The sequence below is a fragment of the Suncus etruscus genome, chromosome X (genome assembly GCF_024139225.1).
Source record: "Suncus etruscus isolate mSunEtr1 chromosome X, mSunEtr1.pri.cur, whole genome shotgun sequence".
NCBI classification, from domain to species: Eukaryota; Metazoa; Chordata; class Mammalia; order Eulipotyphla; family Soricidae; genus Suncus; species Suncus etruscus.
In genome coordinates, this window is record NC_064868.1 from 64,508,704 (window position 1) to 64,534,529 (window position 25,826).

Here is a 25,826-nt window from a genome sequence, read left to right on the forward strand (position 1 = left end):
GATTCCATTCCCGTGGGGACAGCGGGAGATATTAATTCTTTTTTAAAAAAATTTTTTTATTGTGACTGAAGTTCATTTACACAGAATTATTTACAATACATAGTGACAATGAAAAAAGGGCATTCCCACCACCAATGTTATCCTCCCTCCACTCTTGTTCCCAGAATGTCTCCCACATCTCCCTCCTTTAGCCCCCAGAATCCTACTGCACATGGTCTCCGCTTTATAGGTTGGTTATAGGTTGGGTATCTATTCTGTTTGGTGTTCCAGTCTGGTCATTTTTTTTTATTTATACTACATGTTCATATGACTGGTCCTGGTATCATTCTTTCCCCCCCTCAATTTATGAGGCTGAATGATTCAAATTATGCTATTCTGTTGGAGGTAAAAAGGTTAAGGAAAAGAGGAGAAAAAATCTGGTATCAACTACTAAAAATAAAAAAAAATCACCTAATAATATACACAAAAGTGGAAAAGAAAGAAAAAAGTGGAAGAAAAAGGAGAAGGAAAATAATATAAAAAAAATAAAACAAAACACCAGAAAAAGTGCTGCAGTGGCAGGGTTTGTGTTACCCCACCTTTTTTTGTATAGGCACACCAAGTATTGGGGAAGGAAGGGAATTCTGGTGGCCTAAGAGATTCAGGGTTTCTCCACTCTTGAAGCATATTGTCATGGGAACAACCACTGGCTCCATACCTTCTCATTGCCATATCCCAGGGTTTTTGTTGTTGTTGTCTTTTTGTGGTGTCAGGAACGTTCCTTCTCTGTTGTGGATGAGAAAATAAGGCCACCATAGCAAGAAATCTTGGTATATGCGCAGATCCTAGGACAGGGCCTAGGATAGAGTCTTTAAGGTTCTAGAGGTACTGTTCCACCATTGTCGGTGTGTTCAGTTTTCTGTATCATGTGCTCCATGTTTTTGCTCGTTCCCTAAGCTGAAGTCTAGGAAATTATGGTTCCAATACTCAGTCTCTGTTGTCAGAATTGGGCCTCTGTACTAAGAAGTCTTGATTTTTGTAAAAGACCTGGGCTATAGCCTAGGGTAGGGTTTTTCTTAATGGTCTCAAGGTACGTTCTGTTCAGTCACAGTTGTCAAAGTCAGTTTTCTGTAGTTATTGCTTTTATTTTTCATAGTTCAAAGGATGATACATCTTCTGATTTCCACTTAGTGTTAGGTGATGTGATAGGACCTCCTGGTCTTAGGTCAAGTTTTCATTTCCTCGCTGTCCTCGTTGTCATATTAACACTGGCACAAGTATAACTCCCAATGCAGCTTAGTTCCTGGTGTTGTTGATGGGTTTGTTTCAGTTCTACGTTTGGGATCTGGGATTTGAGAATGAACTAACACTGTCCAATCTCGTTGAGACTGAGTTGTATCCACATGACATATGTCCAGGATGGGAGGCACCCTTGTAGAAAAAGTGTGAGTTCTTATCCTAGAAGATAAGATCTTGTGTCTGAGTCCATGATTTCCTCTTATTTACTGTGCCTATACAAAAACGTGTGGTGTCCTTTTGTATTGCTGGTACTATTCCAGGTAAGGATGACAGGCTACACGTACAGTATCTGTGGTGTGGTTTGAGCTTTTATCCCAGGCAAGACGTTTTCTTGGTTTTTGACCAAGCAGCACCAAAACTGGTGAGGGTAGAGAAAAAAAATATATATATAATATAGATAAAATTGAGATATATAAAAAGGAAATTGAAAAAAAAGGAAAAGGTATTTGAAAAAAGAAAGTGATTGGGGAGGCTATCTGTATGTTTAGGAATACATATCTTAAGATACATTTTTATAAAGGTATTAAGCTAATGTAGGCAATATAGGCCTCCCAATTAGGTCTTCTGAGATATTCTTGTGGGGAGCGAAAGTCAAGGTACTTTTTCGTATCACAGACTTTGGTCTAGAGTTTAAGATATGATTTGTGGCATTTCAGAGTCCTATAGTGTCCTTGAGCTGGGGGTTTTGCTGCAGCTGAATCCGGTATCATGCAACCGTCCACGATTTCAAGGGGGTGAGAGGGGTCACAAGCTTGAGTCAAGAGGCTTATTGGTTGTGGTTTCTTGCTGAGACACAAGATGAGAGATGAAGAAGATGTCGTTCATTGAGGAGCTGGATGGTGGTCTGTTGGGAAGGAGGTCGGTTTGGTGCCTAACGAGTTAAAAACTGAGGGTAAACAGGGTTAAATAAGGGGGAGATAACAAATCCAGGTTGGGATATGGGGGAAGGGTAGAAATGTCTCTGGATGTGGAAAGGCAATATAGAAGAAGGGTTCTATACCTTGTATAGAAAAAACGTTTAAGGCTAAGGCTCGGTAGTCAGAGAGGACAACTATATAGAAAGTAACATTTACTTAGACACTGACTTCAGAAATCTATTTGAGTGCTATCCTCCATACATAGGATATTCCATTTCCTTACCTACAAACAGTCAAGAATTAGAATATTTTTGGACTATTTTAAAAAGGGTATATGCCCCACAGGCACATATGAAAACGGTTTAGATAAATCTGCTTTGACTAGCTGTCCGGGGGTTCTTTGGCTAGCTGTCCAGCCCAGTGCCCACCACATGCCAGTGCAAGGGACCAACTCCTGGCGTGTGGCTTCTCCAGGCCCAGCTCTCGCCTCTGTAGCTTGCGAATGAATGGATAGGGGCGGAGTTTTGCTCCACCCCATCCCATCCCCGAAGGCCCAGGTTACCAGATCAGGCCATGAAGACCCTATGGCGTGGGGGAATCTGGGCCCCCGGACTGACTGGAAGTCCGGGGTTCTTTGGCTAGCTGTCCAGCTCAGTGCCCACCACATGCCAGTGTATATTAATTCTTACATACTTTAGTTTTTGATGCAATTGTAAATGGGAAGATATTTTTATTTCTATTTATTCTAGCTCATTGTTTCAATATAGAAAACTTACAGATTTCTGTATACTGATTTTGTAAACTGCCATATGACTTTATTGGTTTAATATTTTTTGTTATTATTTTGATATAGTCTTCAGAGTTTTTGATGCATATTATAATGTTATCTTCATATAGTGATGGTTCTATTTATTTTATAATTTAAATCATTTTTTATTTTTTATTTTCCTAATTGCTATGACTATGACTTCTAAAATATGTTAGATAATAGCAGTTATAGTAAAAATCTTTGCTTTATGTCAGTTCTCAGAGGAAAAAAAAATTTGCTCTTGGGTATTTTGTTATATTGGGTTTGTTATATATAGCATTTACTATGATGAAGTAAGTCCCCCTTATCATAAATGGATGTTGAATCCTGTCAAATTCTTTCTCTGCTTTTTATTAATAAAGTCACATAAATTGTATCTTTCATTTTGTTGATGTTGCATGTTACATCAATTGATTTACAAATGCTGAACCATTTGCATCCCTGTCCAAAAACCATTTTGGTCATGATGCATCAATCTTTTAATGTACTATTGAATTTGTGGAGGATTTTTGTACCTATTTTCATCAGGGATATTGGTCTGTAGGTTTTCTTTTATTATGTCTTTATATGGTTTTTTTTTTATCAGGATGACATTGGCTTCATATAAACTATTTGGCATTATTATTGTTCACTTAATTTTTGAACAGATTGAAAAAGATAATAGATAAATTTAGAAGGTGTGGTATTACTCTCTAACATACCTCTTTCTACTTGGGATTTTAGTTTGGGGGAGAGTTTTAATTATTGTTTCCTCTGTCTTGCTTGTCATTGTTCTGTTCAGGTTTTTCTATTCCTCTTGATTCAATCATGGGAGTTTGTAAGAGTCTAAAATTATTTAAATTCTTTTGCATTTTTTAATTATTTGCATAAGGTCATTCATAAAATTGTATCTAATTATTTGTATTTATGTGGTACCTGTTGTAATTTTCCCTGGTCACTTTTATTCTTGTTTACTAGAGTTTTCACTCATTTCCTTAATTTTGTCAGTATAACTTATTCTTTTCAAGAAACCAGCTCCTAGTTTTGAGTTATATTTTTGTGATATATTGTGTTATATTTTTTATTTCAGATTCGTTTATTTCTACTTTAATATTTTCTTACCTCTACGACTTATTTCCATGTCTTGTTCTCTTTCTGGTTCCTTAAAACAGATTAGATTGAGATTTTTTTTTAATTACCAATGTAAGCATATATTTTTAAAAAAGCTTTCTTCTTAGCACTGCATTTGTTGGGTTACATATGATCTGATAGCTTGTGTCTAGTTTCTTTGAAGGGATAATTTTATTTACTCTTTGATTTCTTTATTAATCTAGTAATTTTTCAATAGCAGATTTTTTTGTCCAGGTGACTTTTGCCCCAGATTTTTCTATATGGCTAATTTCTACTTTTTATAGCATCTGAAAAGATACTTATATTCAAAAGATACTTGATATTTTACTTTTTGTAATGTTATTTACACTAGTTTTGTACTCCTACATGTTATATATACCAGATAAAGCCCCATGATCCCTAGAGAAGTATGTACATATGGCTTTTATAGTGTGAAAAGGACTGTAAATGTATGTTAAGAAAACTATACAAGGAATCTTTCTGTTTCCTTGTCAATTTTCTCTATAGCTGATATGTGCAATCATTAGTTATAGTCTAATGTTTCTTCTATTTGTTTTTTTGCTTTGTTTATCTTATGGTGTTTTAGCAGTTCCTTTATAAAAATTGATGACCTTTCATCTGGTGACTATGTGTTAAGGAGTGTTAAATGCTCTTATGTATTGATCTTTTAGTTATATAATGTCCATCTTTGTCTTGTTAGCATTCTATAGTTTGACATTTATTTTGTCTTATATGAGTATTTGATGTTTTCAGGCTACAATCTGCTTTTATGATTTTTGATGTTTTACTTTGAGTAAAGTTTAAAGTTCAAGAGGATCTTATGTAAATAAATGAAAATAGGGTTTGATTCACTGATCCATCTTCTCTATGCCTTTTGGTTGGTAGTTTTGGACCATTGATGTTTAGTGAAGTATGATATATGCATTATGTGTGTTTATAGAAATAACACTCAGATTCTCAAGCCAAAACATTGGAGAGACACAGGTCTAAAAGCAAATGTTGATATAGGAAATAATACACAGAAACACACACACAACAAGAGAGAAATGGATTTCCGAGGTTCCAACACATTTTCCCTATGCTCCTAAGAAGCAGCAAGCTCCATGGAAATCCAGAAATGCAAGAGAGTGTTTCCCTGAAAATCCGAATATTTATTCTGAAGGAAGAGACCTCACCTGGAGGTGGGACCAGGGGTGTAAACACCAGTCTAAGGTGCTACATTCAAAGATGATTCCAACCAATGAGTAACAAGGAATATATTGAGTGGGGTGGGATCATATCAACCCCACAATCCAATTCATTCCACAGGTTTTTTTTTCTAAATTTGTCTCTGTTTCCTCTATTATTATTTTCTCCCATGTATTTTTATTTGCCTGCTGTGCAGTGATCAAGTTATATTTTTTTTGTTTGTTTTTTGGTTTTTGGGCCACACCCTGTGACGCTCAGGGGTTACTCCTGGCTATGCGCTCAGAAGTTGCTCCTGGCTTCTTGGGGGACCATATGGGGCACCAAGAGATCGAACCGCGGTCCGTCCTAGGCTAGCGCAGGCAAGGCAGGCACCTTACCTCCAGCGCCACCGCCCGGCCCCTGATCAAGTTATATTTTAATCTTATTTATATCATGGGTTAAAACTGGAATTTTTAGTTTATATATCTTTCTTAATTAAAATAAGATTATCTCATTCTAAGATACTGCATTATTACTTTCCATCTTTCCCTTAATCTATGCTTTTATATATATTACTACCAGTAGTGTATTTTCTCTTTTTTTAAATAATTTTTATTGTGATCAAAGTGAATTACAAGTCTTTCACAGTAATATTTAAGGCACATAGTGACAAAGAATTAGGGCCATTTCCACCACCAGTGTTGTCCTCCCTTCACCCCCATTACCAGCATGCTTACCATACCTCTCCTTTGACCCATAGACTGCTAGTGTATGTGTATTGCTTGTTGTAGATTGGGTATTGATTCTGATGTCATTGACTTTGGGCTTGATGCTTTATTTTGATAATTTTTTATTTCCACTCAATGTTCATATGACTGGATGCACCTGGTACCATCCATTTTCCCCCTCAAATTATGAGGGAGAACAAGATGAGTCAAGTTCTGTGGTTCTGTTGGAAAAAGAAAAGAAATAAAGAAGAGAAGAGGGAAAAAGGGAAAACAAAAGCCAAGAAAAACAAATAAAACAAAAACAAACAAGCAATGACCAAAACCATGGAAGCATCAACAAAAAAATCATCACCAAAACCATAACCATAAGAAAGAAAAGAAAAAATTGAAGGGCTGGTGTGGCAAGGCTTTGTGGGTTTCTTTTCTTGCATAGGCACAATAAGTACTGGGGAAGTTAGAGAGAATTCTTAGCCTAGGAGATACAGTTTCTCCACCCTTGAAGTGTACTGTCATGGAGCAACTACAGGCTCCATACATGCTCATTATCAAACTCCAAGGTCTTTTTTTATGAATACAGGACATTTTCTGCTCAGTTGTGGATGACAAAATCAGGCCTCTGTAGCTAGACATCTTGGTAATTCAATGGGTCATAGGACAAAGTCTAGGATAGAGTCCTTCATTACGGTTCTAGAATATCTGTTCCATCATGTTTGTTGTAATCAGTCTTCTGTAATTAGTGAACTTGGTTTTTGCACAGATTCTAGGTTGAAGCCTAGGATAGAGTCTTTCCTTATGGTACCAGAAGTTCTTCTCAGTCATGGTTGTCAAAGTTGTCACATTGACACAACTTTGGGATTAGAGATTGTAGTTTTTATACATATCCTAGGCCAAAGACAAAGCTGGGATATTTCTTATTGGCCCCAGGAAAAGTTCTGCCCAGTCATTGATGTCAGAGCCTGTCTTATGTAATTAGTGATCATGGTTTTTGCACAGATGAAAGGATAGCATGTCTTCTGATTTCATCTTATTATTAGGAGATGAGATAGGGCAACCTGCTCTTGGATCAAGTTTTTGCTGTTTCCTCATGGTCAGGTATGTTTTTGTATCGATCTGTCGCAAGTTGGTGCCAGAGTGGTATTAGGGATTTCCCAGGGGGATATTGGTTCCTGATACTATTGTAGGAAGCTGTGTTCTGTCTTGGTTTGGGACCTGGGGTTCAAAATTGGACAGTCACTATCTGATAATATGGAGATGGGTACTCCTGAAACATGTTCAGGGTCGGAGGTGCCCCTGTGTTATAAAATGTAAGGGCTCTTATCTCTAGTAGATAAGAGTTTGTTTCTATGCATAAGATTGCCCCTTTTTTAGTATTCCTATGCAAAAGGGAATAGTGCCATATTCCATTGTTGGTGCCTTTGGGGGTAAGAATGACAGGCTATAAAATCTTTGTGCCCTGTTTTTGAACTTGGCTTTTATTTCAAGCAGGACTTTTTCTTCTAGAATTTCATACCAAGCAGAACCAAAACAAATAAAATTACCATATAAATATAAATGGAAAAATATAAAAATTAAAAATGTAATAATTAAGATTATGGAGTTGGCTACCTATTACTTTGAAAATAAACACACTATAAGGTGTAACTAATCAGGTATTAAACATACAAGAAAAATATAGATATCCCCATTAAAACTTTTGAGATATTCTTGCAGGGGTGAGATCCAGGGCACATTTTCATTCCACACCATATTCTTGTTGAGTTTGAGAAGTGGTTTGCAGCAGTGCATAAAATTTCCTTTCTTACCACATCTCCACCAACAGAGATTGGTTCTGTTATTTTTGATGTGTGCCATACTCACTCATTGTTGTCTTGATTTGGATTTCCTTAATGATTAGTGATGGTGAACATGTTTTCGTGTGTCTATTAGTCATCTGTTGGTCTTCCTCAGAGAAGTGTCTGTTCATTTCTTCCCGTTTTTGTGCTTTATTAGGTTTTTTGGAGCTAACCTTTCTGAGTGCTTTGTATATACTATATCCTTTATCTGATGTGTTGAATGCAATTTTTTTGATACTGTTAGCTGGCTTCCAGTTTTAACCAGTGTTTCTTTCACCATGCAAAATTTTTTTAGTTTGATGTAGTCCCTTTTATTTAGGTTTGATGCTATAATTCTTGCCATTGGCATTCTCTCATCAAAGACTTTTTTGATGTATATGTCTTGAAGTGTTCTGCCTATTTTTTTAACTCAATGAACTTTATAGATTTGAGTCTGATTTCAAGATCTTTAATCCATTGTGAGTTGACTTTTGTGTAAGATGTGAGGTACGGATCAATCTTTAGTTTCCTACAGGTAGTTTTCCAGTTGCTCCAAACCATTTGTTGAAGAGACTGTCTTTGTTCCATTTCAGATTCTTGGCACCTTTGTCAAATATTAGTTGACTATATATTTGGGTGTGTGTCACTGGGTATTCTATTCTGACACATTGGTCTGGGATTTTGTCTTTCTTCCAATACCATGCCATTTTGATCACTATGGCTTTATAGTAAAGCTTCAGGTTAGGTAGAAAAGTGCCACCCAGTTTTCTGTTTTTCAGTATGTATTTGGCTAACCTGGGTTTCTTATGGTTCCATAAAAATTTTATCATTTATTGTTCTAAGTTCTTAAAGTATAATGTCTGAATTTGAATGGGGATTGCATTGAATCTGTATAATAATTTAGGTAAGATAGACATTTTGATGATGTTGATTCTTCCTACACATGAGCATGAGATATTGTCCTACTTCCTTAGGTCCTCTTCAATTTATTTCTAAATTGTTTTGAAATTTTCATGGTATATGTCTTTTACTTCTTTTATTATGTTAATTCCTAGGTACTTGATTTTTTAGATACTATTTTAAATGGGATCAATTCTTTTTTTTTTTTTTTTTGGTTTTTGGGCCACACCCGGTGACGCTCAGGGATTACTCCTGGCTATGCACTCAGAAGTCGCTCCTGGCTTGGGGGACCATATGGGACACCAGGGGATCGAACCGCGATCCAACCAAGGATAGCACAGGCAAGGCAGGCACCTTACCTCTAGCGCCACCGCCCGGTCCCTGGGATCAATTCTTTAATCCCTTTCTCCTCTGCTTCATTATTTGTATAGAAGAATGCTACTGTCTTTTGTGTATTGACTTTGTAGATGACCACTTTGCTGTATTGGTTTATTGTTTCTAGGAGTTTTGCTGTGGACTCATTAAGGTTTTTGATGTATATCATCATATGTGCAAAAAGAGATATTTTCATTTCCTCTCTCCCTATTTGGATTCCTTTGATGTCCTTCTCTTTTCTAATTGCTTTTGCTAAGACTTCTAAAACTATGTTGAATAAGAGTGGAGACAGTGGACAGCCTTGTCTAGTACCTGACCTTAGTGGAAATGCTTTCATTTTTTTGACTTTAAGGACAATGTTGGCTGTGTGCTTCTTATAGGTAACTGTGACTATCTTGAGGAAGGTTCCTTACAACTCTATTTTGCTGAGTGTTTTCATCATGAGTGGGTGTTGAATTTTGTCAAATGCCTTCTCTGTGCTGATTGATATGATCATATGGTTTTGTCTTTCTTATTATTGATGTGGTGTATGATGTAGATTGATTTGCATATGGTGAACCATTCTTGCATCCATGGGATGAAACCCACTTGGTCATGGTATAATCTTTTTGATATATTGTTGGATTTGGTTTGCATCCATGTTTATTAGTGATACTGGTCTGTAGTTTTCTTTCTTGGTGGTGTTTTTCCCAGCTTTGAGAATGAGTGTCATATTATCCTTATAAAAATAATTAGGGAGGATTTCTATTTTGTCAATATTTTGGAAGAGTCTGAGCATCAAAGGTACCATATCTATTCAAGTATAATGTGCACCCATGTATAACGCGCACCCCTAATTTTAGATTAAAAATTGGCATAAAATTTTGTTTCACACCAAGCATTGTAATTGACAAAAAATATGTTGTTGAACACGTGCAGCCATGATAAAAATAATTTATTGACAACGTAAACTGGTGTAAACACAATACCGAAATAAAATTACCAGTAACAATATTTAAAATGCTTCAAAGTCTGATTCATCATCAGATACACTAAAGAGTTGTTCCCATTCGTCTCGAGTTAATTTTTCATCAGTGTCCCAGTTGGCAGGAACATCTGTTTCTCCAGTTTCTTCGTTTTCTTCTGAGTCTGAATTCCACAGCAGGTCGTCTTCTGTGCCGTCCATTTTATTGCTGATGCCTGTCTTCAAAGAACTCTTGATGATAATTTCTTTTGGTATGTCTTCCCATGATGTTTTAACCCAGGATGTCACGAGAGATAGGCCAGGTTTCTTGAGTTTTCTTTTCCTTCGCCCTCACGTACAGTGTGTGGCTGCAGCCCGGAAAAGGCACAGTGCGAACTCACAATTCACCTGTGCCCTCATTGGACCAGCTGCTACTGCGACCTCACCCTAACCCTTGTTTATAACACCCACCCAAACTTTGATTTTTTTTTTTGGTAGAAAATTCTGCGCGTTATACTCGAATAATTACGGTAGTAATTCTTCTCTGACTGATAGAAATCATCTGTAAAACCTTCTGGTCCTGGACTTTTATTCTTGGGGAGTTTCTTAATTACTGTTTCAATTACCTTAGAGTTATTGGTCTTTTTTGAATTTTTACATCCTCCATATTGTCTTGGAAATTATATTTTTTTCAGAAACCTGACAATATTTTCTGACTGAAACCTAACTACAAACATGTTATAATCATGGTGCTTAAATAAAGATATTATTTAAAAAAGGCATGAAAAATTTTTATCTTTTGGGTCCTCAGTAGAGATCACAAAGTGTGGGACTTTCATGATCTTTGCACATTTAACAGTAACAGGGTTTGAACTCAATGTAGTTCTTCCCAGGAAAGCATTTTAAGCTACTGAACTATCTTTGGGGTCTCTGGGAATATTATACCATTTTTCTTTATCCTGTAGTTTTAGTTGATAAGTCTGATGTTAGTCTTATGAAGGCTCTCTCTCTTATGTACGTTTTTTCTTACAGCTTTTAGGATTCTGTAAATATTGTTGTTGTTGGTTTTTTTTTTTTTTTTTTGGGCCACACCTGGTGACGCTCAGGGGTTATTCCTGGTTATGCGCTCAGAAGTCGCTCCTGGCTTGGGGGACCATATGGGATGCCGGGGGATCGAACCGCGGTCCGTCCTAGGCTAGCTCAGGCAAGGCAGGCACCTTACCTCTAGCGCCACCGCCCGGCCCCTAGGATTCTGTAAATATTGTTTTGTTTTGTTTTTTTTTGTCATTTTAATTACAGTGTATCTTGTGTTTTTCTACTTAGTTAATTTTGTTTGGAGTTTTTCCCTCCACTCTTTCCTTCCCTCTTTACTTTCTTCCTGCCCTCCTTTCTTCCCTCCCTCCCACCTCCTTCTTAACCCATGGGGCATGAGTTTAAGAAAAGACTAGAGCCTGGTCAGAGCCAATGCATAGCAGTAAAGAACTTGCCTTGCATGTGACCAAATCAGATTGACCCTGAAATTCTATATAGTCACCTGAGCCCTGCCCACAGTGACCCTGAGCACAGAGTTAAATGTAATCCCCACTCCAAAAAAGTCACTGGATGTGGCCTCAAAACTAAAAAATGAAAAAAGATGAGGAGGGGAGGGGAGGGGAGGAGAGGGGAAGAGAGAGGAGGGGAAAGGAGGAGAGGAGAGGGGAGGTGAGGAGAGGGGAAGGAAGGGGAGGAGAGGGGAGGGGAAGAGAAAGAGAAGGGAGGAGAGGGGATAGAAAGGGAGGGGAAGGGAAGAGAGGGAAAGGGAGGGAAGGAGAGAGGAGGGGAGGGGAGGAGAGAGGAGGGGAGGGGAGGAGACGAGAAAGCAGGGCAGGGCAGGGGGGATAAGAAAAGGAGGGAAGAGTCCAGAACTGTTTGTGGTCATGGCCAGGAGTATGTCTTCCTGGGATAAATAGCAGGCACAGCAGGCAAGGGTGATCTGTCTGATAACTGATTATGCTGTAGGAGGCCTTTAGGGTGTTATTTTTTCTCTAGGCTATTGTTTGTTCTGCTTGCAGACCTCAGATGTGAACCAGGAGAAGTTGAGTTCCTTTGGCTAGGTGTAAGCAAATGCCATTCAGCCCCCTGTTGTTCTGCCTTTAAATTGGCCTGGGTGGAGCTCACCTCAGGAATTTGATTGAAGGTGTTTCTCTGGTGGGGGAAGGTGGCAAATAGAGAAAAAATTTTCCATTATGGTTGCAATTGTCCACTTTGGGAAAAACCTGCTGCTCAATCAGACCCCTGTATATCTTACTCTCTTGCCTCCAGTACCAGGGTGTTAAGAGTAGAATTAAAAGAGTAGAATTCTAAAGAGTTGAATTTTCCTGGTGTGTGTGTGTGTGTGTGTGTGTGTGTGTGTGTGTGTGTGTGTGTGTGTGTGTTCAAAGTTGTGTGTGCCTTAATACGTTAGAAATCTCTGCCTTACTGATGGTCACTACTCCAATCAATCCTTGTTTGATGCTGTGAGTTGAATTGCACACTTTTTTTTAAATTATGAGAACAAAAATGCAAAGGAAGAGGACAAGGTAAAGTTACAGTGGAAGGACAATCACCCATAAACAGAATTCTCAGTAGTCCCATTGCTGATATCTTTTTTTTATTTAAACAACTTTATTGCATACATGATTGTGTTTCGGTTTCAGTCATGTAAAGAACACCACCCATCACCAGTGCAACATTCCCATCACCAGTGTCCCAAATCTCCCTCCTCCCCACCCAACCCCCGCCTGTACTCTAGACAGGCTTTCTATTTCCCCCATACATTCTCATTATTAGGATAGTTCAAAACGTAGTTATTTCTCTAACTAAACTCATCCCTGTTTGTGGTGAGCTTCATGAGGTGAGCTGTAACTTCCAGCTCTTTTCTCTTTTGTGTCTGAAAGTTTTATTGCAAGAATGTCTTTCATTTTTCTTAAAACCCATAGATGAGTGAGACCATTCTGCATCTTTCTCTCTCTCTCTCTCTGATTTATTTCGCTCAGCATAATAGATTCCATGTACATCCATGTATAGGAAAATTTCATGACTTCATCTCTCCTGACAGTTGCATAATATTCCATTATGTATATGTACTGCAGTTTCTTTAGCTGTTCATCTGTTGAAGGGTATCTTGGTTGTTTCCAGACTCTTGCTATGGTAAATAGTGCTGCAATGAATATAGGTGTAAGGAAGGGATTTTTGTTTTGTATTTTTGTGTTCCTAAGGTATATTCCTAGGAGTGGTATAGCTGGGTCGTATGGGAGCTCAATTTCCAGTTGTTGGAGGAATCTCCATATTGCTTTCCATAAAGGTTGAACTAGATGGCATTCCCACCCATTGCTGATATCTTAACTTTGAACTTTCAGCCAAAGAACATTAAGATAAATAAAACAGAACCCACGTACAATTACTTTGTTCCTCAAGTCCCCAGATTGTAGTACATAATATTTCTTAGCAGTACACAAAACAATCTAAAGCCATAAAACTTATGTAACTCCTTAAACATTGAAGGCAAAGTACTTTTTTACATTTCCATGCACATGCATATTAGTTTAAGTTAACCTCAAAAGTTTAAGTGGGTTGTTTTTCTTAAGAATTCAAGTCAAAGGAGCACAGTAAAAACGGTGTTAGAGTGGCAATTATTGTTTGCTTAGGCCTACCAAAATATGAGGGACATGGAAAGGAAAAGCCTTGGCCTAAATACAAGGACCCTACCCCTGAGCTTTCCTAGCATAAGACCAACTCTAGGCTCCAGGCAAACTAGTTTGTCCAATCCAAGTCATTGTCTGTAGTTTCAATGAATTGCACACTTTTGCCTCCCCTTCTGTGCTGCTTGCTGTTACACAAGGTTCCTTTCTTGAAGAACATTTCAGCTCCTCCACGCACTAATCAATGGGACCTCAGAGAAGATTTTGAATTTAATTCAAGTTTTAGTGTATATTTAACTGAGATCACAGGATACTACTGCATAGATTCTCCATATGAGGCTATCTTAGCCCTGTCTCTTAATTTTTTTCTTTAAAATTCCTGTTACACTATCATTATGGATGTGAAATGATATTTCATTTTGGTTCTGATTTGTAATTACTGATATTGGACATATTTTCATATGCTTATTGACCTTTTGTGTATCTTCTTTTGTGTATATGTAACTTTTAAAAATTGGTTGAGGTTCTATTATTTTGTAGTACTTTTAATGATAGTGTCCCATGTTGGTAGGTCCATCACCACATTCATCACCAGTTTACCCACCTCCAAAGACCCCAATACCCTTCTCTTTCTTCCCCAATTCAGTTGTGTAAAGCATTTCTCTGTTGTGTTATGTTGCATTTGTGTATCTTCTTTAGAGAAAAATCTGTTAATATATTTTTCCTCAACAACAGAATATGAGTATTGGTTTACAGAACTGAGATTACCAAGGGTGAGGGTGGGAGGTCATTATGGGGTGTTAGAAAGGGAACTCTAAGACAATGGTAGAAGGAAACATAGTGGAGGGCATGGAATTGGGAAAATTGTATTATCAATTATTTTATTTAGCGATCATACATAAAGTGTCTATATATATATTTTTAATCATATATATATATATGATTATATATAATAAGGATCAGCCCAGTAGTGCTGGTAGGCTCTGAGAGCACACCCAGTGATATTCACCCTGCTGATGGCTAGCCTGATGATTTGTTGCTTAAGCCTGACAGTGCTCAGGTTTCACCAGTTCCAGCCCGGCAGTGTCTGGGACCACCAAGTTTATTCTAAGCAATATTTGAGGGCATGTTATCTAGTGATCAAACTCAGAACCTTGCAAGTGATGAAAATATGCCCTATCACTTGAGCAATCTTCCCAGTTGTTCTACTATATTTTAGGTCTATGGCTAGTTTTGAGTTTAACTTTTGTAAAATAAGTCAGTACTGTATCAGATTTTTCTTTTTTTATGCTTTTGCATATGGAAGTTCAGTTGTTCTACCATTATTTGTTGAAAAGACTATCTTTGCTCTATTTTTATTCTTTTTTTAATAGTCAAAGATTTCCCAACTGTATTTATTTGGGTCTATTTTTATATTTTCTGTGCTGTTCAATTGTGTATTCCTTTGCCATTATCACATTCATTACCATAACTTTATAGAAAATAGTGAAGTTGGGCAGTGTCAGTTTTGGGTTTTTTTTCTACCAGTATTTTAGTTTTAAAGATAAAAGAAAACAATTTTTTAGTTTTCAGGGTTTTTTGGACCAAGCAGAACCAAAAGAGGTAAGGTTAAGGAAATGGAGAAAACAGAAACAAGACAATATATATATATGTGTGTATATATATATATATATATATATATATATATATTCTAACAAAATTGCTCCAGTCATCACCTAATCTTGAAACCCTCATTCAGGAAGGCCCAACCCCATCACTAACGAAACCTCTAGAAAAGGAGAAAACCTCCCAACTTTGCCATAATGGCCCAATCTCTCTTAGTTAATGTATTAGTTTCTTTACCTTACTTTTACTATATTTACCTATTTTTCTGTTTTCCTCTTATTTCTTACTCTCTCCTCCTCTGTTTCTTAAGCTATACCTAAGCTAACTATTATATGGTTTTATGTGGGCATGAGCACACACAGAGAGGACTCCTCCATGAAAGCCAAACCTAAATTGTAAAAAACCCATGCCTATAGTTTATATAGCCGCTCCTATATACTATCCCCTCTTCCCCTTTTAAAAATCCTACTATCCCTTTACCTACCAACCCCAACTTGATATCCCTTCTTATTAAAGCTCTTTACCCTCAGTTCTTAATCCATTAGGTATCAAGACAGACCTCCTACCCCAATAAGCCATTACCAAGCACCCAAGTGAAGGGACACCCACTCAGACCCACACCTCATCCTCGGCAAAAAACTACAACCAACACCCCTGCTGACTCATGCTCTGTGGCCCTCCTTCTTACCTCTCCCAAACATGGGCTGTAGTTTGATATGGGACTCAGCTCCAGAAGGATCCCCAGTGCAAGAACTCTACTAGAGACCTCTCTGCTGCAAATCTTTTCTCAATAACAAGAAGACCATTGTTGGGTACAAATATTGGGAAGTTAAGTAACTTTTCAAAATTAATTTTTATTTTATTTTTATATAATCACCTTGAAATTACAAACTTATTTGTGGTTGGGTTTCAGGCACACAATGTTATAATTCTAATCCCTTAATCAGTGCTCACTTCCCTCAATCAATGTCTCCCCCAACCTCATTACCTTGCACCATTCTGCTTCTTCAAGAACTAGACTGAACATTAGGTATTGAACAGTCTTCTTCTACAAGAAGCACACTTATTTTAAATATTTTTTGCACTGTGGTTTATAGTCTTGATAAACCACACTATGGTGTAAACCATATTATTGATAGAGTTTTATACTTTAATGATTCTTGTATGTGATGATCAGTTGGAATCTCAGCTCAGGCATTTGGTAGTCAGTCATGCTGCAACTTTCTGTAACATGTATTTGTGTTGATACATGTGCATGTGGACATGTGATATGTTTGTGTATGTCTGTGTGTATTTCTGTGGGTCTATGTGTAGGTTGTACTCCCATGTATTAAGTTCCATCAGTAGAACCCAGGATCTCCATGAGGATAGGCTTCAGATACTAATTCATTCACAACTGTGCATCTTAGGCTTGCCTCTTACCATCACCAAACCTGTATCTCTGCCTAGGAAACAGTTTTTCTGAGAACTTCCTCAGGTTTTTCTTTTCCAAGGTCTTTTCTGTCTCAGTTTTATGTGACCTTAACAAGGTCCATTTCCTTGTCTGGATAAGCAAGGAGCACATGTGTTCCTCAGTTGCTCATATTCACAATGTCTCAACACTATTAACTACTATTCAGTATCAGGAGAAATGGGTGGAAAGCTTAAAACGCCCTCTAGCATAATTATATTTGAGTTTTGTAATGAAAATGCCAGAACCCAGATACTTCTAGGATACTCAACATGTTTACGGAGACCAGCATCTCTGCCACATGAAATTAGAATCAGACACACTCAGCAGGAAGACTGTCCTGACCTTATAGAAAATTAAGGACAGCAATAATTTATCAAGGATTGTGGTAGATCTCTCTTTCCTGGAGATCTCAAAAACATGGGAGGATAATGAGTGCCAGAAGAACCCTGACTGGGGGTTTGATGATATCACCTAATATTGTTAATGACATTAGGTGTTATAAATACCAAATAACACCATGGTTAGGTTAAACCAAGATTTCTTTCTTTTTATAAATAATATTTTATTTAAATACCTTGATTACAAACATGATTGTGCTTGGGTTTCAGTCATGTAAGAGTATACCCCCCATGACCAGTGCAACATATCCATCACCAATGTTCCAAATATCCCTCCCCACCCCCACTCCCAGCCTGTACTCTAGACATGCTTTCTATTTCCTCCATACATTTGCATTGTAGGATAGTTCGCAATGCAGTTATTTCTCTAACTAAACTCATCACTAGTTGTGGTGAGGTTCATGAAGTGGGCTGGAACTTCCAGCTCTCCTCTCTTTTGTCTCTGAAAATTATTGCAAGAATGTCTTTCATTTTTCTTAAAACTCATAGATGAGTGAGACTATTCTGCGTCTTTCTCTCTTTCTGACTTATTTCACTCAGTATAATAGATTCCATGTACATCCATGTATAGGAAAATTTCATGACCTAATGTCTTCTGACAGCTGCATAGGACTCCATTGTGTATATGTTCCACAGTTTCTTTAGCCATTCATCTGTTGAAGGGCATCTTGGTTGTTTCCAGAGTCTTGCTATGCTAAAGAGTGTTGCAATGAATATAGGTGTAAAGAAGGAATTTTTGTATTGTATTTTTATGTTCCTAGGGTATATTCCTAGGAGTGGTATAGCTGGATTGTATGGGAGCTCAATTTCCAGTTGTTGGAGGAATCTCCATATTGATTTCCATAAAGGTTGGACTAGACAGCATTCCTACCAGCAGTTGGATAAGAGTTCCTTTCTCTCCACATCCCTGCCAACACTGCTTGTTCTCATTCTTTGTGATCTGTGCCAATTTCTGTGGTGTGAGGTGGTACCTCATAGTTGTTTTGATTTGCATCTTCCTGATGATTAGTGATGTGGAGCATTTTTTTCATGCGTCTTTTGGCCATTTGTATTTCTTCTTTGTCAAAGTGTCTGTCCATTTCTTCTCCCCATTTTTGATAGCATTAGATTTTTTTTCTTTTAAACTTTTGTCAGTGCCTTGTATATTTTGGATATTAGCTCCTTATCTGATGGGTATTGTGTGAATAGTTTCTCCCACTCACTGGGTGGCTCTTGTATCCTGGGCACTATTTCCTTTGAGGTGCAGTAGCTTCTCAGCATTATATATTCCCATCTGTTAATATTTGCTTTTACTTGTTTGGAGAGTGCCGTTTCCTCTTTGAAGATGAATTTAGTCTCAATGTCATGAAGTGCTTTACCTATGTGTTGTTCTATCTACTTTATGGTATCAGGTCTGATATCGAGGTCTTTAATCCATTTGGATTTTACCTTCGTACATGATGTTAGCTGGGGGGTCTAAGTTCTATTTTTTGCAAGTGGCTAACCAGTTGTGCCAACACCACTTGCTGAAGAGGCTTTCTTTGCTCCATTTAGGATTTCTTGCTCCTTTATCAAAAATTAGGTGACTGTATGTCTGGGGAACATTCTCTGAGTATTCAAGCCTAGTCCACTGACCTGAGGGTCTGTCTTTATTTCAATACCATGCTGTTTTGATAACACTTGCTTTGTAATACAGTTTATAGTTGGAGAAAGTAATGCCTCCTATATTCCTTTTCCCAAGGATTGCTTTACCTATTCGAGGGTTTTTATTGTTCCGAATGAATTTCAGAAGTGTTTGATTCACTTCTTTAAAGAATGTCATGGGTATCTTTAGAGGGATCTCATTAAATCTGTACAGTGCTTTGAGGAATATTGCCATTTTAATGTTGTTAATCCTGCCAATCCATGAGCAGGGTATGTGTTTCCATTTCCACATGTCCTCTCTAATTTCTTGGAGCAGGGTTTTATAGTTTTATTTGTATAGGTCCTTCACGTCTTTAGTCAAGTTGACCCCAAGATATTTGAGTTGTGTGGCACTAATGTGAATGGGGTTGTTTTCTTAATGTCCATTTCTTCCCCATTATTATTGGTGTATAGAAAGGCCATTGATTTTTGTGTTAATTTTGTAGCCTGCCACATTGCTATATGAGTCTATTGTTTCTAGAAGCTTTTTGGTAATGTCTTTCGGGTTTTCTAGGTAGAGTATCATGTCATCTAAAAACAGTCTAAGTTTGACTTCTTCCTTCCTTATCTGGATGCCCTTGATATCTTTTTCTTGCCTAATCGCTTTAGCAAGTACTTCCAGTGCTATGTTTAATAGGAGTGGTGAGAGAGGACAGCCTTGTCTTGTGCCAGAATTAAGAGGGAAGGCTTTTAGTTTTTCTCCATTGAGGATAATATTTGCCACTGGCTTGTGGTAGATGGCCTTAGCTATATTGAGAAAGGTTCCTTCTATTCCCATCTTGCTGAGAGTTTTTATCAAGAAGGGTGTTGGACCTTATCAAATGCTTTCTCTGTGTCTATTAATATGATCATGTGATTTTTATTTTTCTTGTTGTTGATGTTGTGTATTATGTTGTTAGATTTATGGATGTTAAACCATCCTTGGATTCCTGGGAGGAAACCTACTTGATCATAATTAATGATCTTCTTAATGAGGCATTGAATCCTATTTGCCAGGATTTTGTTGAGGATCTTTGCATCTGTGTTCATCAGCGATATTGGTTTGTCATTTTCTTTTTTGGTAGTATCTCTGTCTGGTTTAGGTACCAAGGTGATATTGGATTCATAAAGTTATTTTTAAGTGTTCCCGTTTTTTCAATTTCATGAAAGAGTCTTGTCAGTATTGGCAGTAGTTCCTCTTGAAAGGTTTGAAAGAATTCATTAGTGAATCTATCTGGGCCTGGGCTTTTGTTTTTGAGCAGACATTTGATTACTGTTTTAATTTCCTCAATAGTGATGGGGGTGTTTAGATATGCTACATCCTCTTTATTCAACTGTGGAAGGTTATAAGAGTCCAAGAATTTATCCGTTTCTTTCAGGTTCTTATTTTTAGTGGCACAGAGTTTCTGATTACCCTTTGAATCTCTGCAATATCAGTAGTGATCTCCCCTTTTTCATTTGTAATATGAGCTATCAAGTTTCTCTCTCTTTCTTTGTTAATTTTGCCAATGGTCTAACAATCTTATTTATTTTTTCAAAGAAGCACCTTCTGCTTTCGTTGATCTTTCGGATTGGTTTTTTGGGTTTCCATTTCGTTGGTTTCCGATCTCAGCTTTGTTATTTCTTTCTGTCTCCCTATTTTTGGTTCATTTAGTCCGTTGACATTGTGAGAAAGAATTGTGATGGGTTTTAGTGCCATCTTTGTGTAGAAGTTTGGTGTGTCTGTTGGTCAGTCTTGTTTTAAAGTAGATCTTTCAGTTTTTCTTTTAAGGCTGGTTTTGAGTCTGTAAAGTTTCTGAGCTGTTGTTTATCTGTGAAGCCACGTATTCTTCTTTCAAAACTGAAAGTGAGTTTTGCTCAGTGCAGTATTCTAGGCAAAGCATTTATTTCATTGAGTTTTGTCACTGTGTCGCACCACTGTCTTCTGGCCTTGAGTATTTCTTGTGACAGGTCTGCTGTAAATCTCAAGGATGCTCCCTTGAATGTAATTTCCCTTTTTGATCTTGCTGCTTTCAGAATTTTGTCTCTATGGGATTCGTCATTGTGACTAGGATGTGTTGTGGGGTGGTTTTCTTGGGGTCTCTTTTACTTGGTACTCTTCAGGCATGCTGGATTTGATCACATGTATTATATAGCTCTGGCAGTTTCTCTTTAATGATATTCGTGACCATGATTCTTCCTGGAAATTTTCTTCCTGGGTCTCTGGGACTCCAGTGATTCTTAAGTTCTTTCTTTTGAGCTTATCAAAGACTTCTATTTTCACCTGTTCACATTCTTTGAGTACTTTTTCCATTGTCTGCTCATTTGCTGTATGGAGTTGTTATGCATCACATCTTCCAGCTCACTAATTCTATCCTCAGCTGCTGTTACCCTGATGAGAGTTTATCCATTGAGTCTGTCAATTTGTCTTCTGAGTTTTTCTGGCCTGTAATTTGACCTGTTATTTCAGTTTGGAATTTTCTGATTTCTATCTTCATATTTTCTTGGTTCTTATTAGTATTTTGTTTAACTCAATCTATGCTTTCTTTGAGTTCTGTGAACATCCTCCATATTTCTTCTCTAAACTCCATATCTGAGATACTGACTAGGTGGTTGGCCATTTTCGGGTCATCAGAGTTGCCATCTTTATTCTCTGTCTGGTGCTGGCCTGCATTGTTTCCCCATTGTCACACTTGTATTCTGGGTTTTTCTACATGTTGTGGTGGTATTCATTGGCTATATATTGTGCACAGCTGCGTAGCAGAGCGGCTGCCATCCTGTAGCTCCACCCTTTCTGGGCGGATTGACTCACCTCCACAGAAGGAGAGGCTTTTGGGGGTGATGCCACACATAGGATCAAATCTGAAGCCCGAGCATGCAGCAGAGAAGACAGTCCATAGAGATATGCTGGGCTTCAGAAATCCAGCACAGTTCAGCTGGCTCCACCCTTTCTGGGTGGATCAACTCACCTCCAAGGAAGGAGAGGCCTTCGGGGTGAAGCCAGGCACAAGATCAAATCTTAAGCCCGGAACACGCAGTAGAGAAGACAATCCAGAGAGATATGCTGGGCTTCAGAGATCCAGCACAGTTCAGCTGGCTCCACCCTTTCCCAAGATTTCTTTCTTTTTGGCACTGTCAGGATCAAATACAGAGCCTTTCACATGCAAGGCAAGTATATCACCGAGTTGCATCCTCAGCTCAAAAACAGAATTTTTCATTTGGAAAAGTAGTGCTTGGGTTAAATGTTCAGGAGGTTCTTCCAGCAGCACCTAGTGGTTGCACAAAGTAGCATTCAAGGGAGCATATATTGTCAGGAATCATACCATGCTACTGTGCATGCAAAGAATGTGCTGCAGCCCTTGTAGTCACTTACTAGGTCTCAAAAGTGATTCTTACATTTAATGGCTACACACTGACATTCTTACAGATATTATTGACATTCTTACTGACATTATTACAGACATGGCTTAAAACTAGTGATTGTTCTTGCTGGGTGATGTGCACAGGAGAGACCAGTGAGCTCTTCTGCTACATATAGAATTGGCATTTTCCATCACAAAAGTTTTCCATATGAAATAGAAAGAGATTAATGAAGAAGGTGTTTACCCAAATGTAGCTTATCTGTCTGCCATTGGAAAGTTTTTCCATTAAAGTGAATAACACTGCAGCATTCAAGGGAAGTCTGGTATCTGATCTGTGAGCACCAGTGACATTGCTGGCAGCAGTTTGCAATGAAAGAAAGGCTTTCACACCCTCATTAGACAGAATTTGTACTGTCCCTCTTAGCTTGAAGAGCCAGAAGCTTTTTATTGAAAGAAAGCGGGGAAAAGAAAAATCATCAAGTGAATGATGGTGGCAGAGAGGGGTGGGTGGGGTCTGAAGGTGAGAGCTTGGCTGTGCCTTGTGCCTTGGGCCAGGAAGGAGCAACAAATTGGGAGGACCTTGTTGGCTGATTGTTTCCCACAAACTTCACTTTTCACAATTTTTTTCCTGGGGAAATATCATGGTCAAACCTTGGCACTCCATAGAAAGGAGAATATACGTGCACTTCTCATGAAGACCAGTGAGATCTGTGACTCTGTGTTGAGACGAACATCAAGTAGCATCCATTCAGAGTCAGGATTCCAGACAGACCATTAGTGGGTACTCTTACTGATGAACTTTTATTACGTTAAAATTTGAGTACATGGGAGCAGTGCGGCCTGGGGTGTGGTTGGTGATGAGTGTGCGAGCGTGAGTGTGAGTGAATGAGTGTGCAAGGTGATTGTGCAAGATGAAGGCCCCTTCCCCGCCTACGCCTTGATCTTATTTGATCGGGTCTAACCCCCACCCTTTAGCCCCACCGGTTCGACCTGAGATGAAAAAAACCTCCCTCCTGTGAAACCCTCCTGCTTGGGCCCTGTGCAGTGAGGCCTTCCTCGAAGCGGTGGCATTATCACCTAAGGCTCTAGTTTGGTCCCAGTCCAGAGTTGGTTCCGAGGGGTCTGGTGCTCGGATGTGATGAATTGATCAGATAGACGAGGCCCGGAGTCACTGATTTATCAAAGGTATTAATGATCTGAAAAAAAAAAAAGAAAATTTGAGTACATTGGCACCAGAGAGATAATATAGCAATGCACATTGCCAAAATGGGTTCAATCTCTGGCATTCCATAGTGTCCACAGAGCACCACCACGATTAATTCTTGAGTGCAGAGCTAGGAGTAACCCTTGAGTATTGGTTGATGTGGCTCAAAAAAATAAACAACTAATAGTGGCAGACTATTATGTTAGAGCCCTTTCAAACTGAAATGGAATTACAATGACGCCCAACTCTGACACCAGGCAGTTGATTTCACCCAGGGACAAAGAAGCCTGGGGGACCCTACCCTCAAAAGGTTAGACTGGAGGAATCCATCAGGAAGTAATTTTCCTCTTCGTGAGAAATTTGCTAGAAATACCCTGCTGGGATTACCAGCTGCATCCTGTGGACTATAAAGTTTCCTGGCAAGCAGGATAGGGTGTATGTTGGGCAGCCTCCCTGTTTATCAGTCTTTCAAGGCTCGGCACCTGAGAAGGGGACAAATATCTACATTCAATATTCAAAACAACGGGAAGGCTAGCAGCCAGCAGCAATCAAGAGCAAGATCCAGACAGCCCCTCTTCCTGCAGCATCTTTGTGGTTCCTCGTTGCTAGGAGCAGGCACTTCTGTTACTAAGCAACTAGATCCTGGTGGATTAAACCCAATTTTCTGAGATCACTACAACGAGGAGGGAGAAGAGATGGTGCAATGCAGACACTGGAGTTCATCTTTGCCTCCAAGCTTAGTGGGAGATGGGCTGCAGGGGAAGAGAAAGTGCAGCATAGTTGGGGGGGGGGTTGAATTCTAGGGAGAGGTGGAGAGCAGAAGGCTATCACTGGGCGCTTATTAAAAGACCATAAGACCAAGAGTGAGACTGGCAATTAGATGCTAATTAGAGTACTAATTAAGATAATGTTGTTCATTTTGAAACCGCAGGGATGACCGACAGCCCCTGGGGTGTTTCTGACCACCTGACAGAGCCAGACAGAACTGGTCGGGGAATTTCTTCCAAAGATGGAAGGATCAGAGCATCTAACATTCTTTGTCCTCCAAGGGTTGTGGGTTCCAAGTTCTTAATGAATCAGAGTCTTATTTCATTTGACCCTCTGCTTACAAACATATAATAGCCAAAGATAACACAGAACTTACTACTCAAAGAAGCCATTTCTGTCCCCACCCTTAGAAAAATATTTGTCCTCTGCAGCCAAAGTTAGCCTTCGCTCCTTTCCCTGAGGGCCAAAGGAGTTAGAAAGATCTGCCTTGCTGCCATCACCTGTAGCCCCATTTCTGTGAGCCCCACTTTTGTTCCCTCTCATGGAATAGATCATGGTGCCCTTTGAACCCCTATCTCTTCCCTGTTAATTAGACTACCAAAATGCAAAATAAAATGGTTTAGCAAAAGCCCCTAAAAAGATGCCCTACTTAATTCCCATTTTATAAACCTTACAGGTCAAGACCCTCCTTGCTAAGAAAATCAGCTCTACCTACGAAGCTCTAGTAGGATACACTACTGTTCCATTCTCGCCATAGTTCCTAAAAGTGCCCTTAGGAACCCCTGATTACCATTTTTTGTTTGAGGCCACACTGCACAGTACTCAGGTCTTACTTATGGCTCTACTCTCATATATTACTCCTGGAAGTACTTGGGGGACCATATGTAGTGTCAGAGATTGAATGTGAGTTTGCTTCATGCAAAGCAAGTGTTCTACCTGCCTTACCAATTTGACCTAAAAGATATGCATTCTATACCTTTCAGTTGCATGGTCAGTGTACTCATAATCTTTCACAGATGGGTTTATATATCTTTCAAGAACAGAGTAAGTCAATAGAACTTGTCATGGTGCAAACATGGTCACTGTGTTTGTGAGCATCCACTTCACATTTTTTGCTCCTTCATGAAAAATTAACTTTGCATATGCCTGGGGCATTTGTCTAAGGATATTCAGTTCTATTCCACTGATCTGAGAGTCTGTCATTATTCCATTACCATGACATTTTAATTACTACAATATTGTACAGTTTGAAGTTGGAAAAGGTGTTGTTCCCATTTTCTTTCTCCTAAGGATTGCTTTAGTTATTTCTGGAGGTTTATTTTTCCATATCAATTTTAGAAATGTTTGATCGATTTGTTTGAAAAGTATCATGGAACTTATAGGAACTGCAATGGATTTTTACAATGCCTTGAGGGTATTGCCATTTTAATTATGTTAATTCTTCTAATCCATGAGCAGGTGATGTGCTTTCATTTTCTTGTGTGTGCTTTTTATTTCTTGAAGCACAGTATTGTAGTTTTCTTTGTATTGGCCTTCTACTTATTTAGTTAAGTTGATTCTGAGGTACTTTATTTTCTGAGACACAATTGTGAATGGGATTATATATTAATGTTTCTTCTCTTTCATTATTTGTATATAGGAAAGCTATGAACTTTTTATCCTGTATTAGCCTTGTAGCCTACAACATTGCTATATGATCTATTGTTTGTAGAAGCTTTTTTGTGGAGTCTTGCAGAGGTCTCAAACTCAATTTACCTGAGGGCCACAGGAGGCAAAGTCG

General features: G+C 38.5%; 1 protein-coding gene and 1 non-coding gene across 2 annotated transcripts in view; both read left to right on the forward strand.

Moving 5' to 3' along the window:
- Positions 1-25,826, forward strand: part of SLC16A2 (solute carrier family 16 member 2) — a 169,833-nt gene that overhangs the window by 95,758 nt on the left and 48,249 nt on the right. The window lies entirely within an intron of this gene.
- LOC125999934 (small Cajal body-specific RNA 2) lies at positions 22,844-23,274 on the forward strand. The gene has a single exon (XR_007492362.1). It is a non-coding gene; the product is annotated as a small Cajal body-specific RNA 2 (non-coding RNA).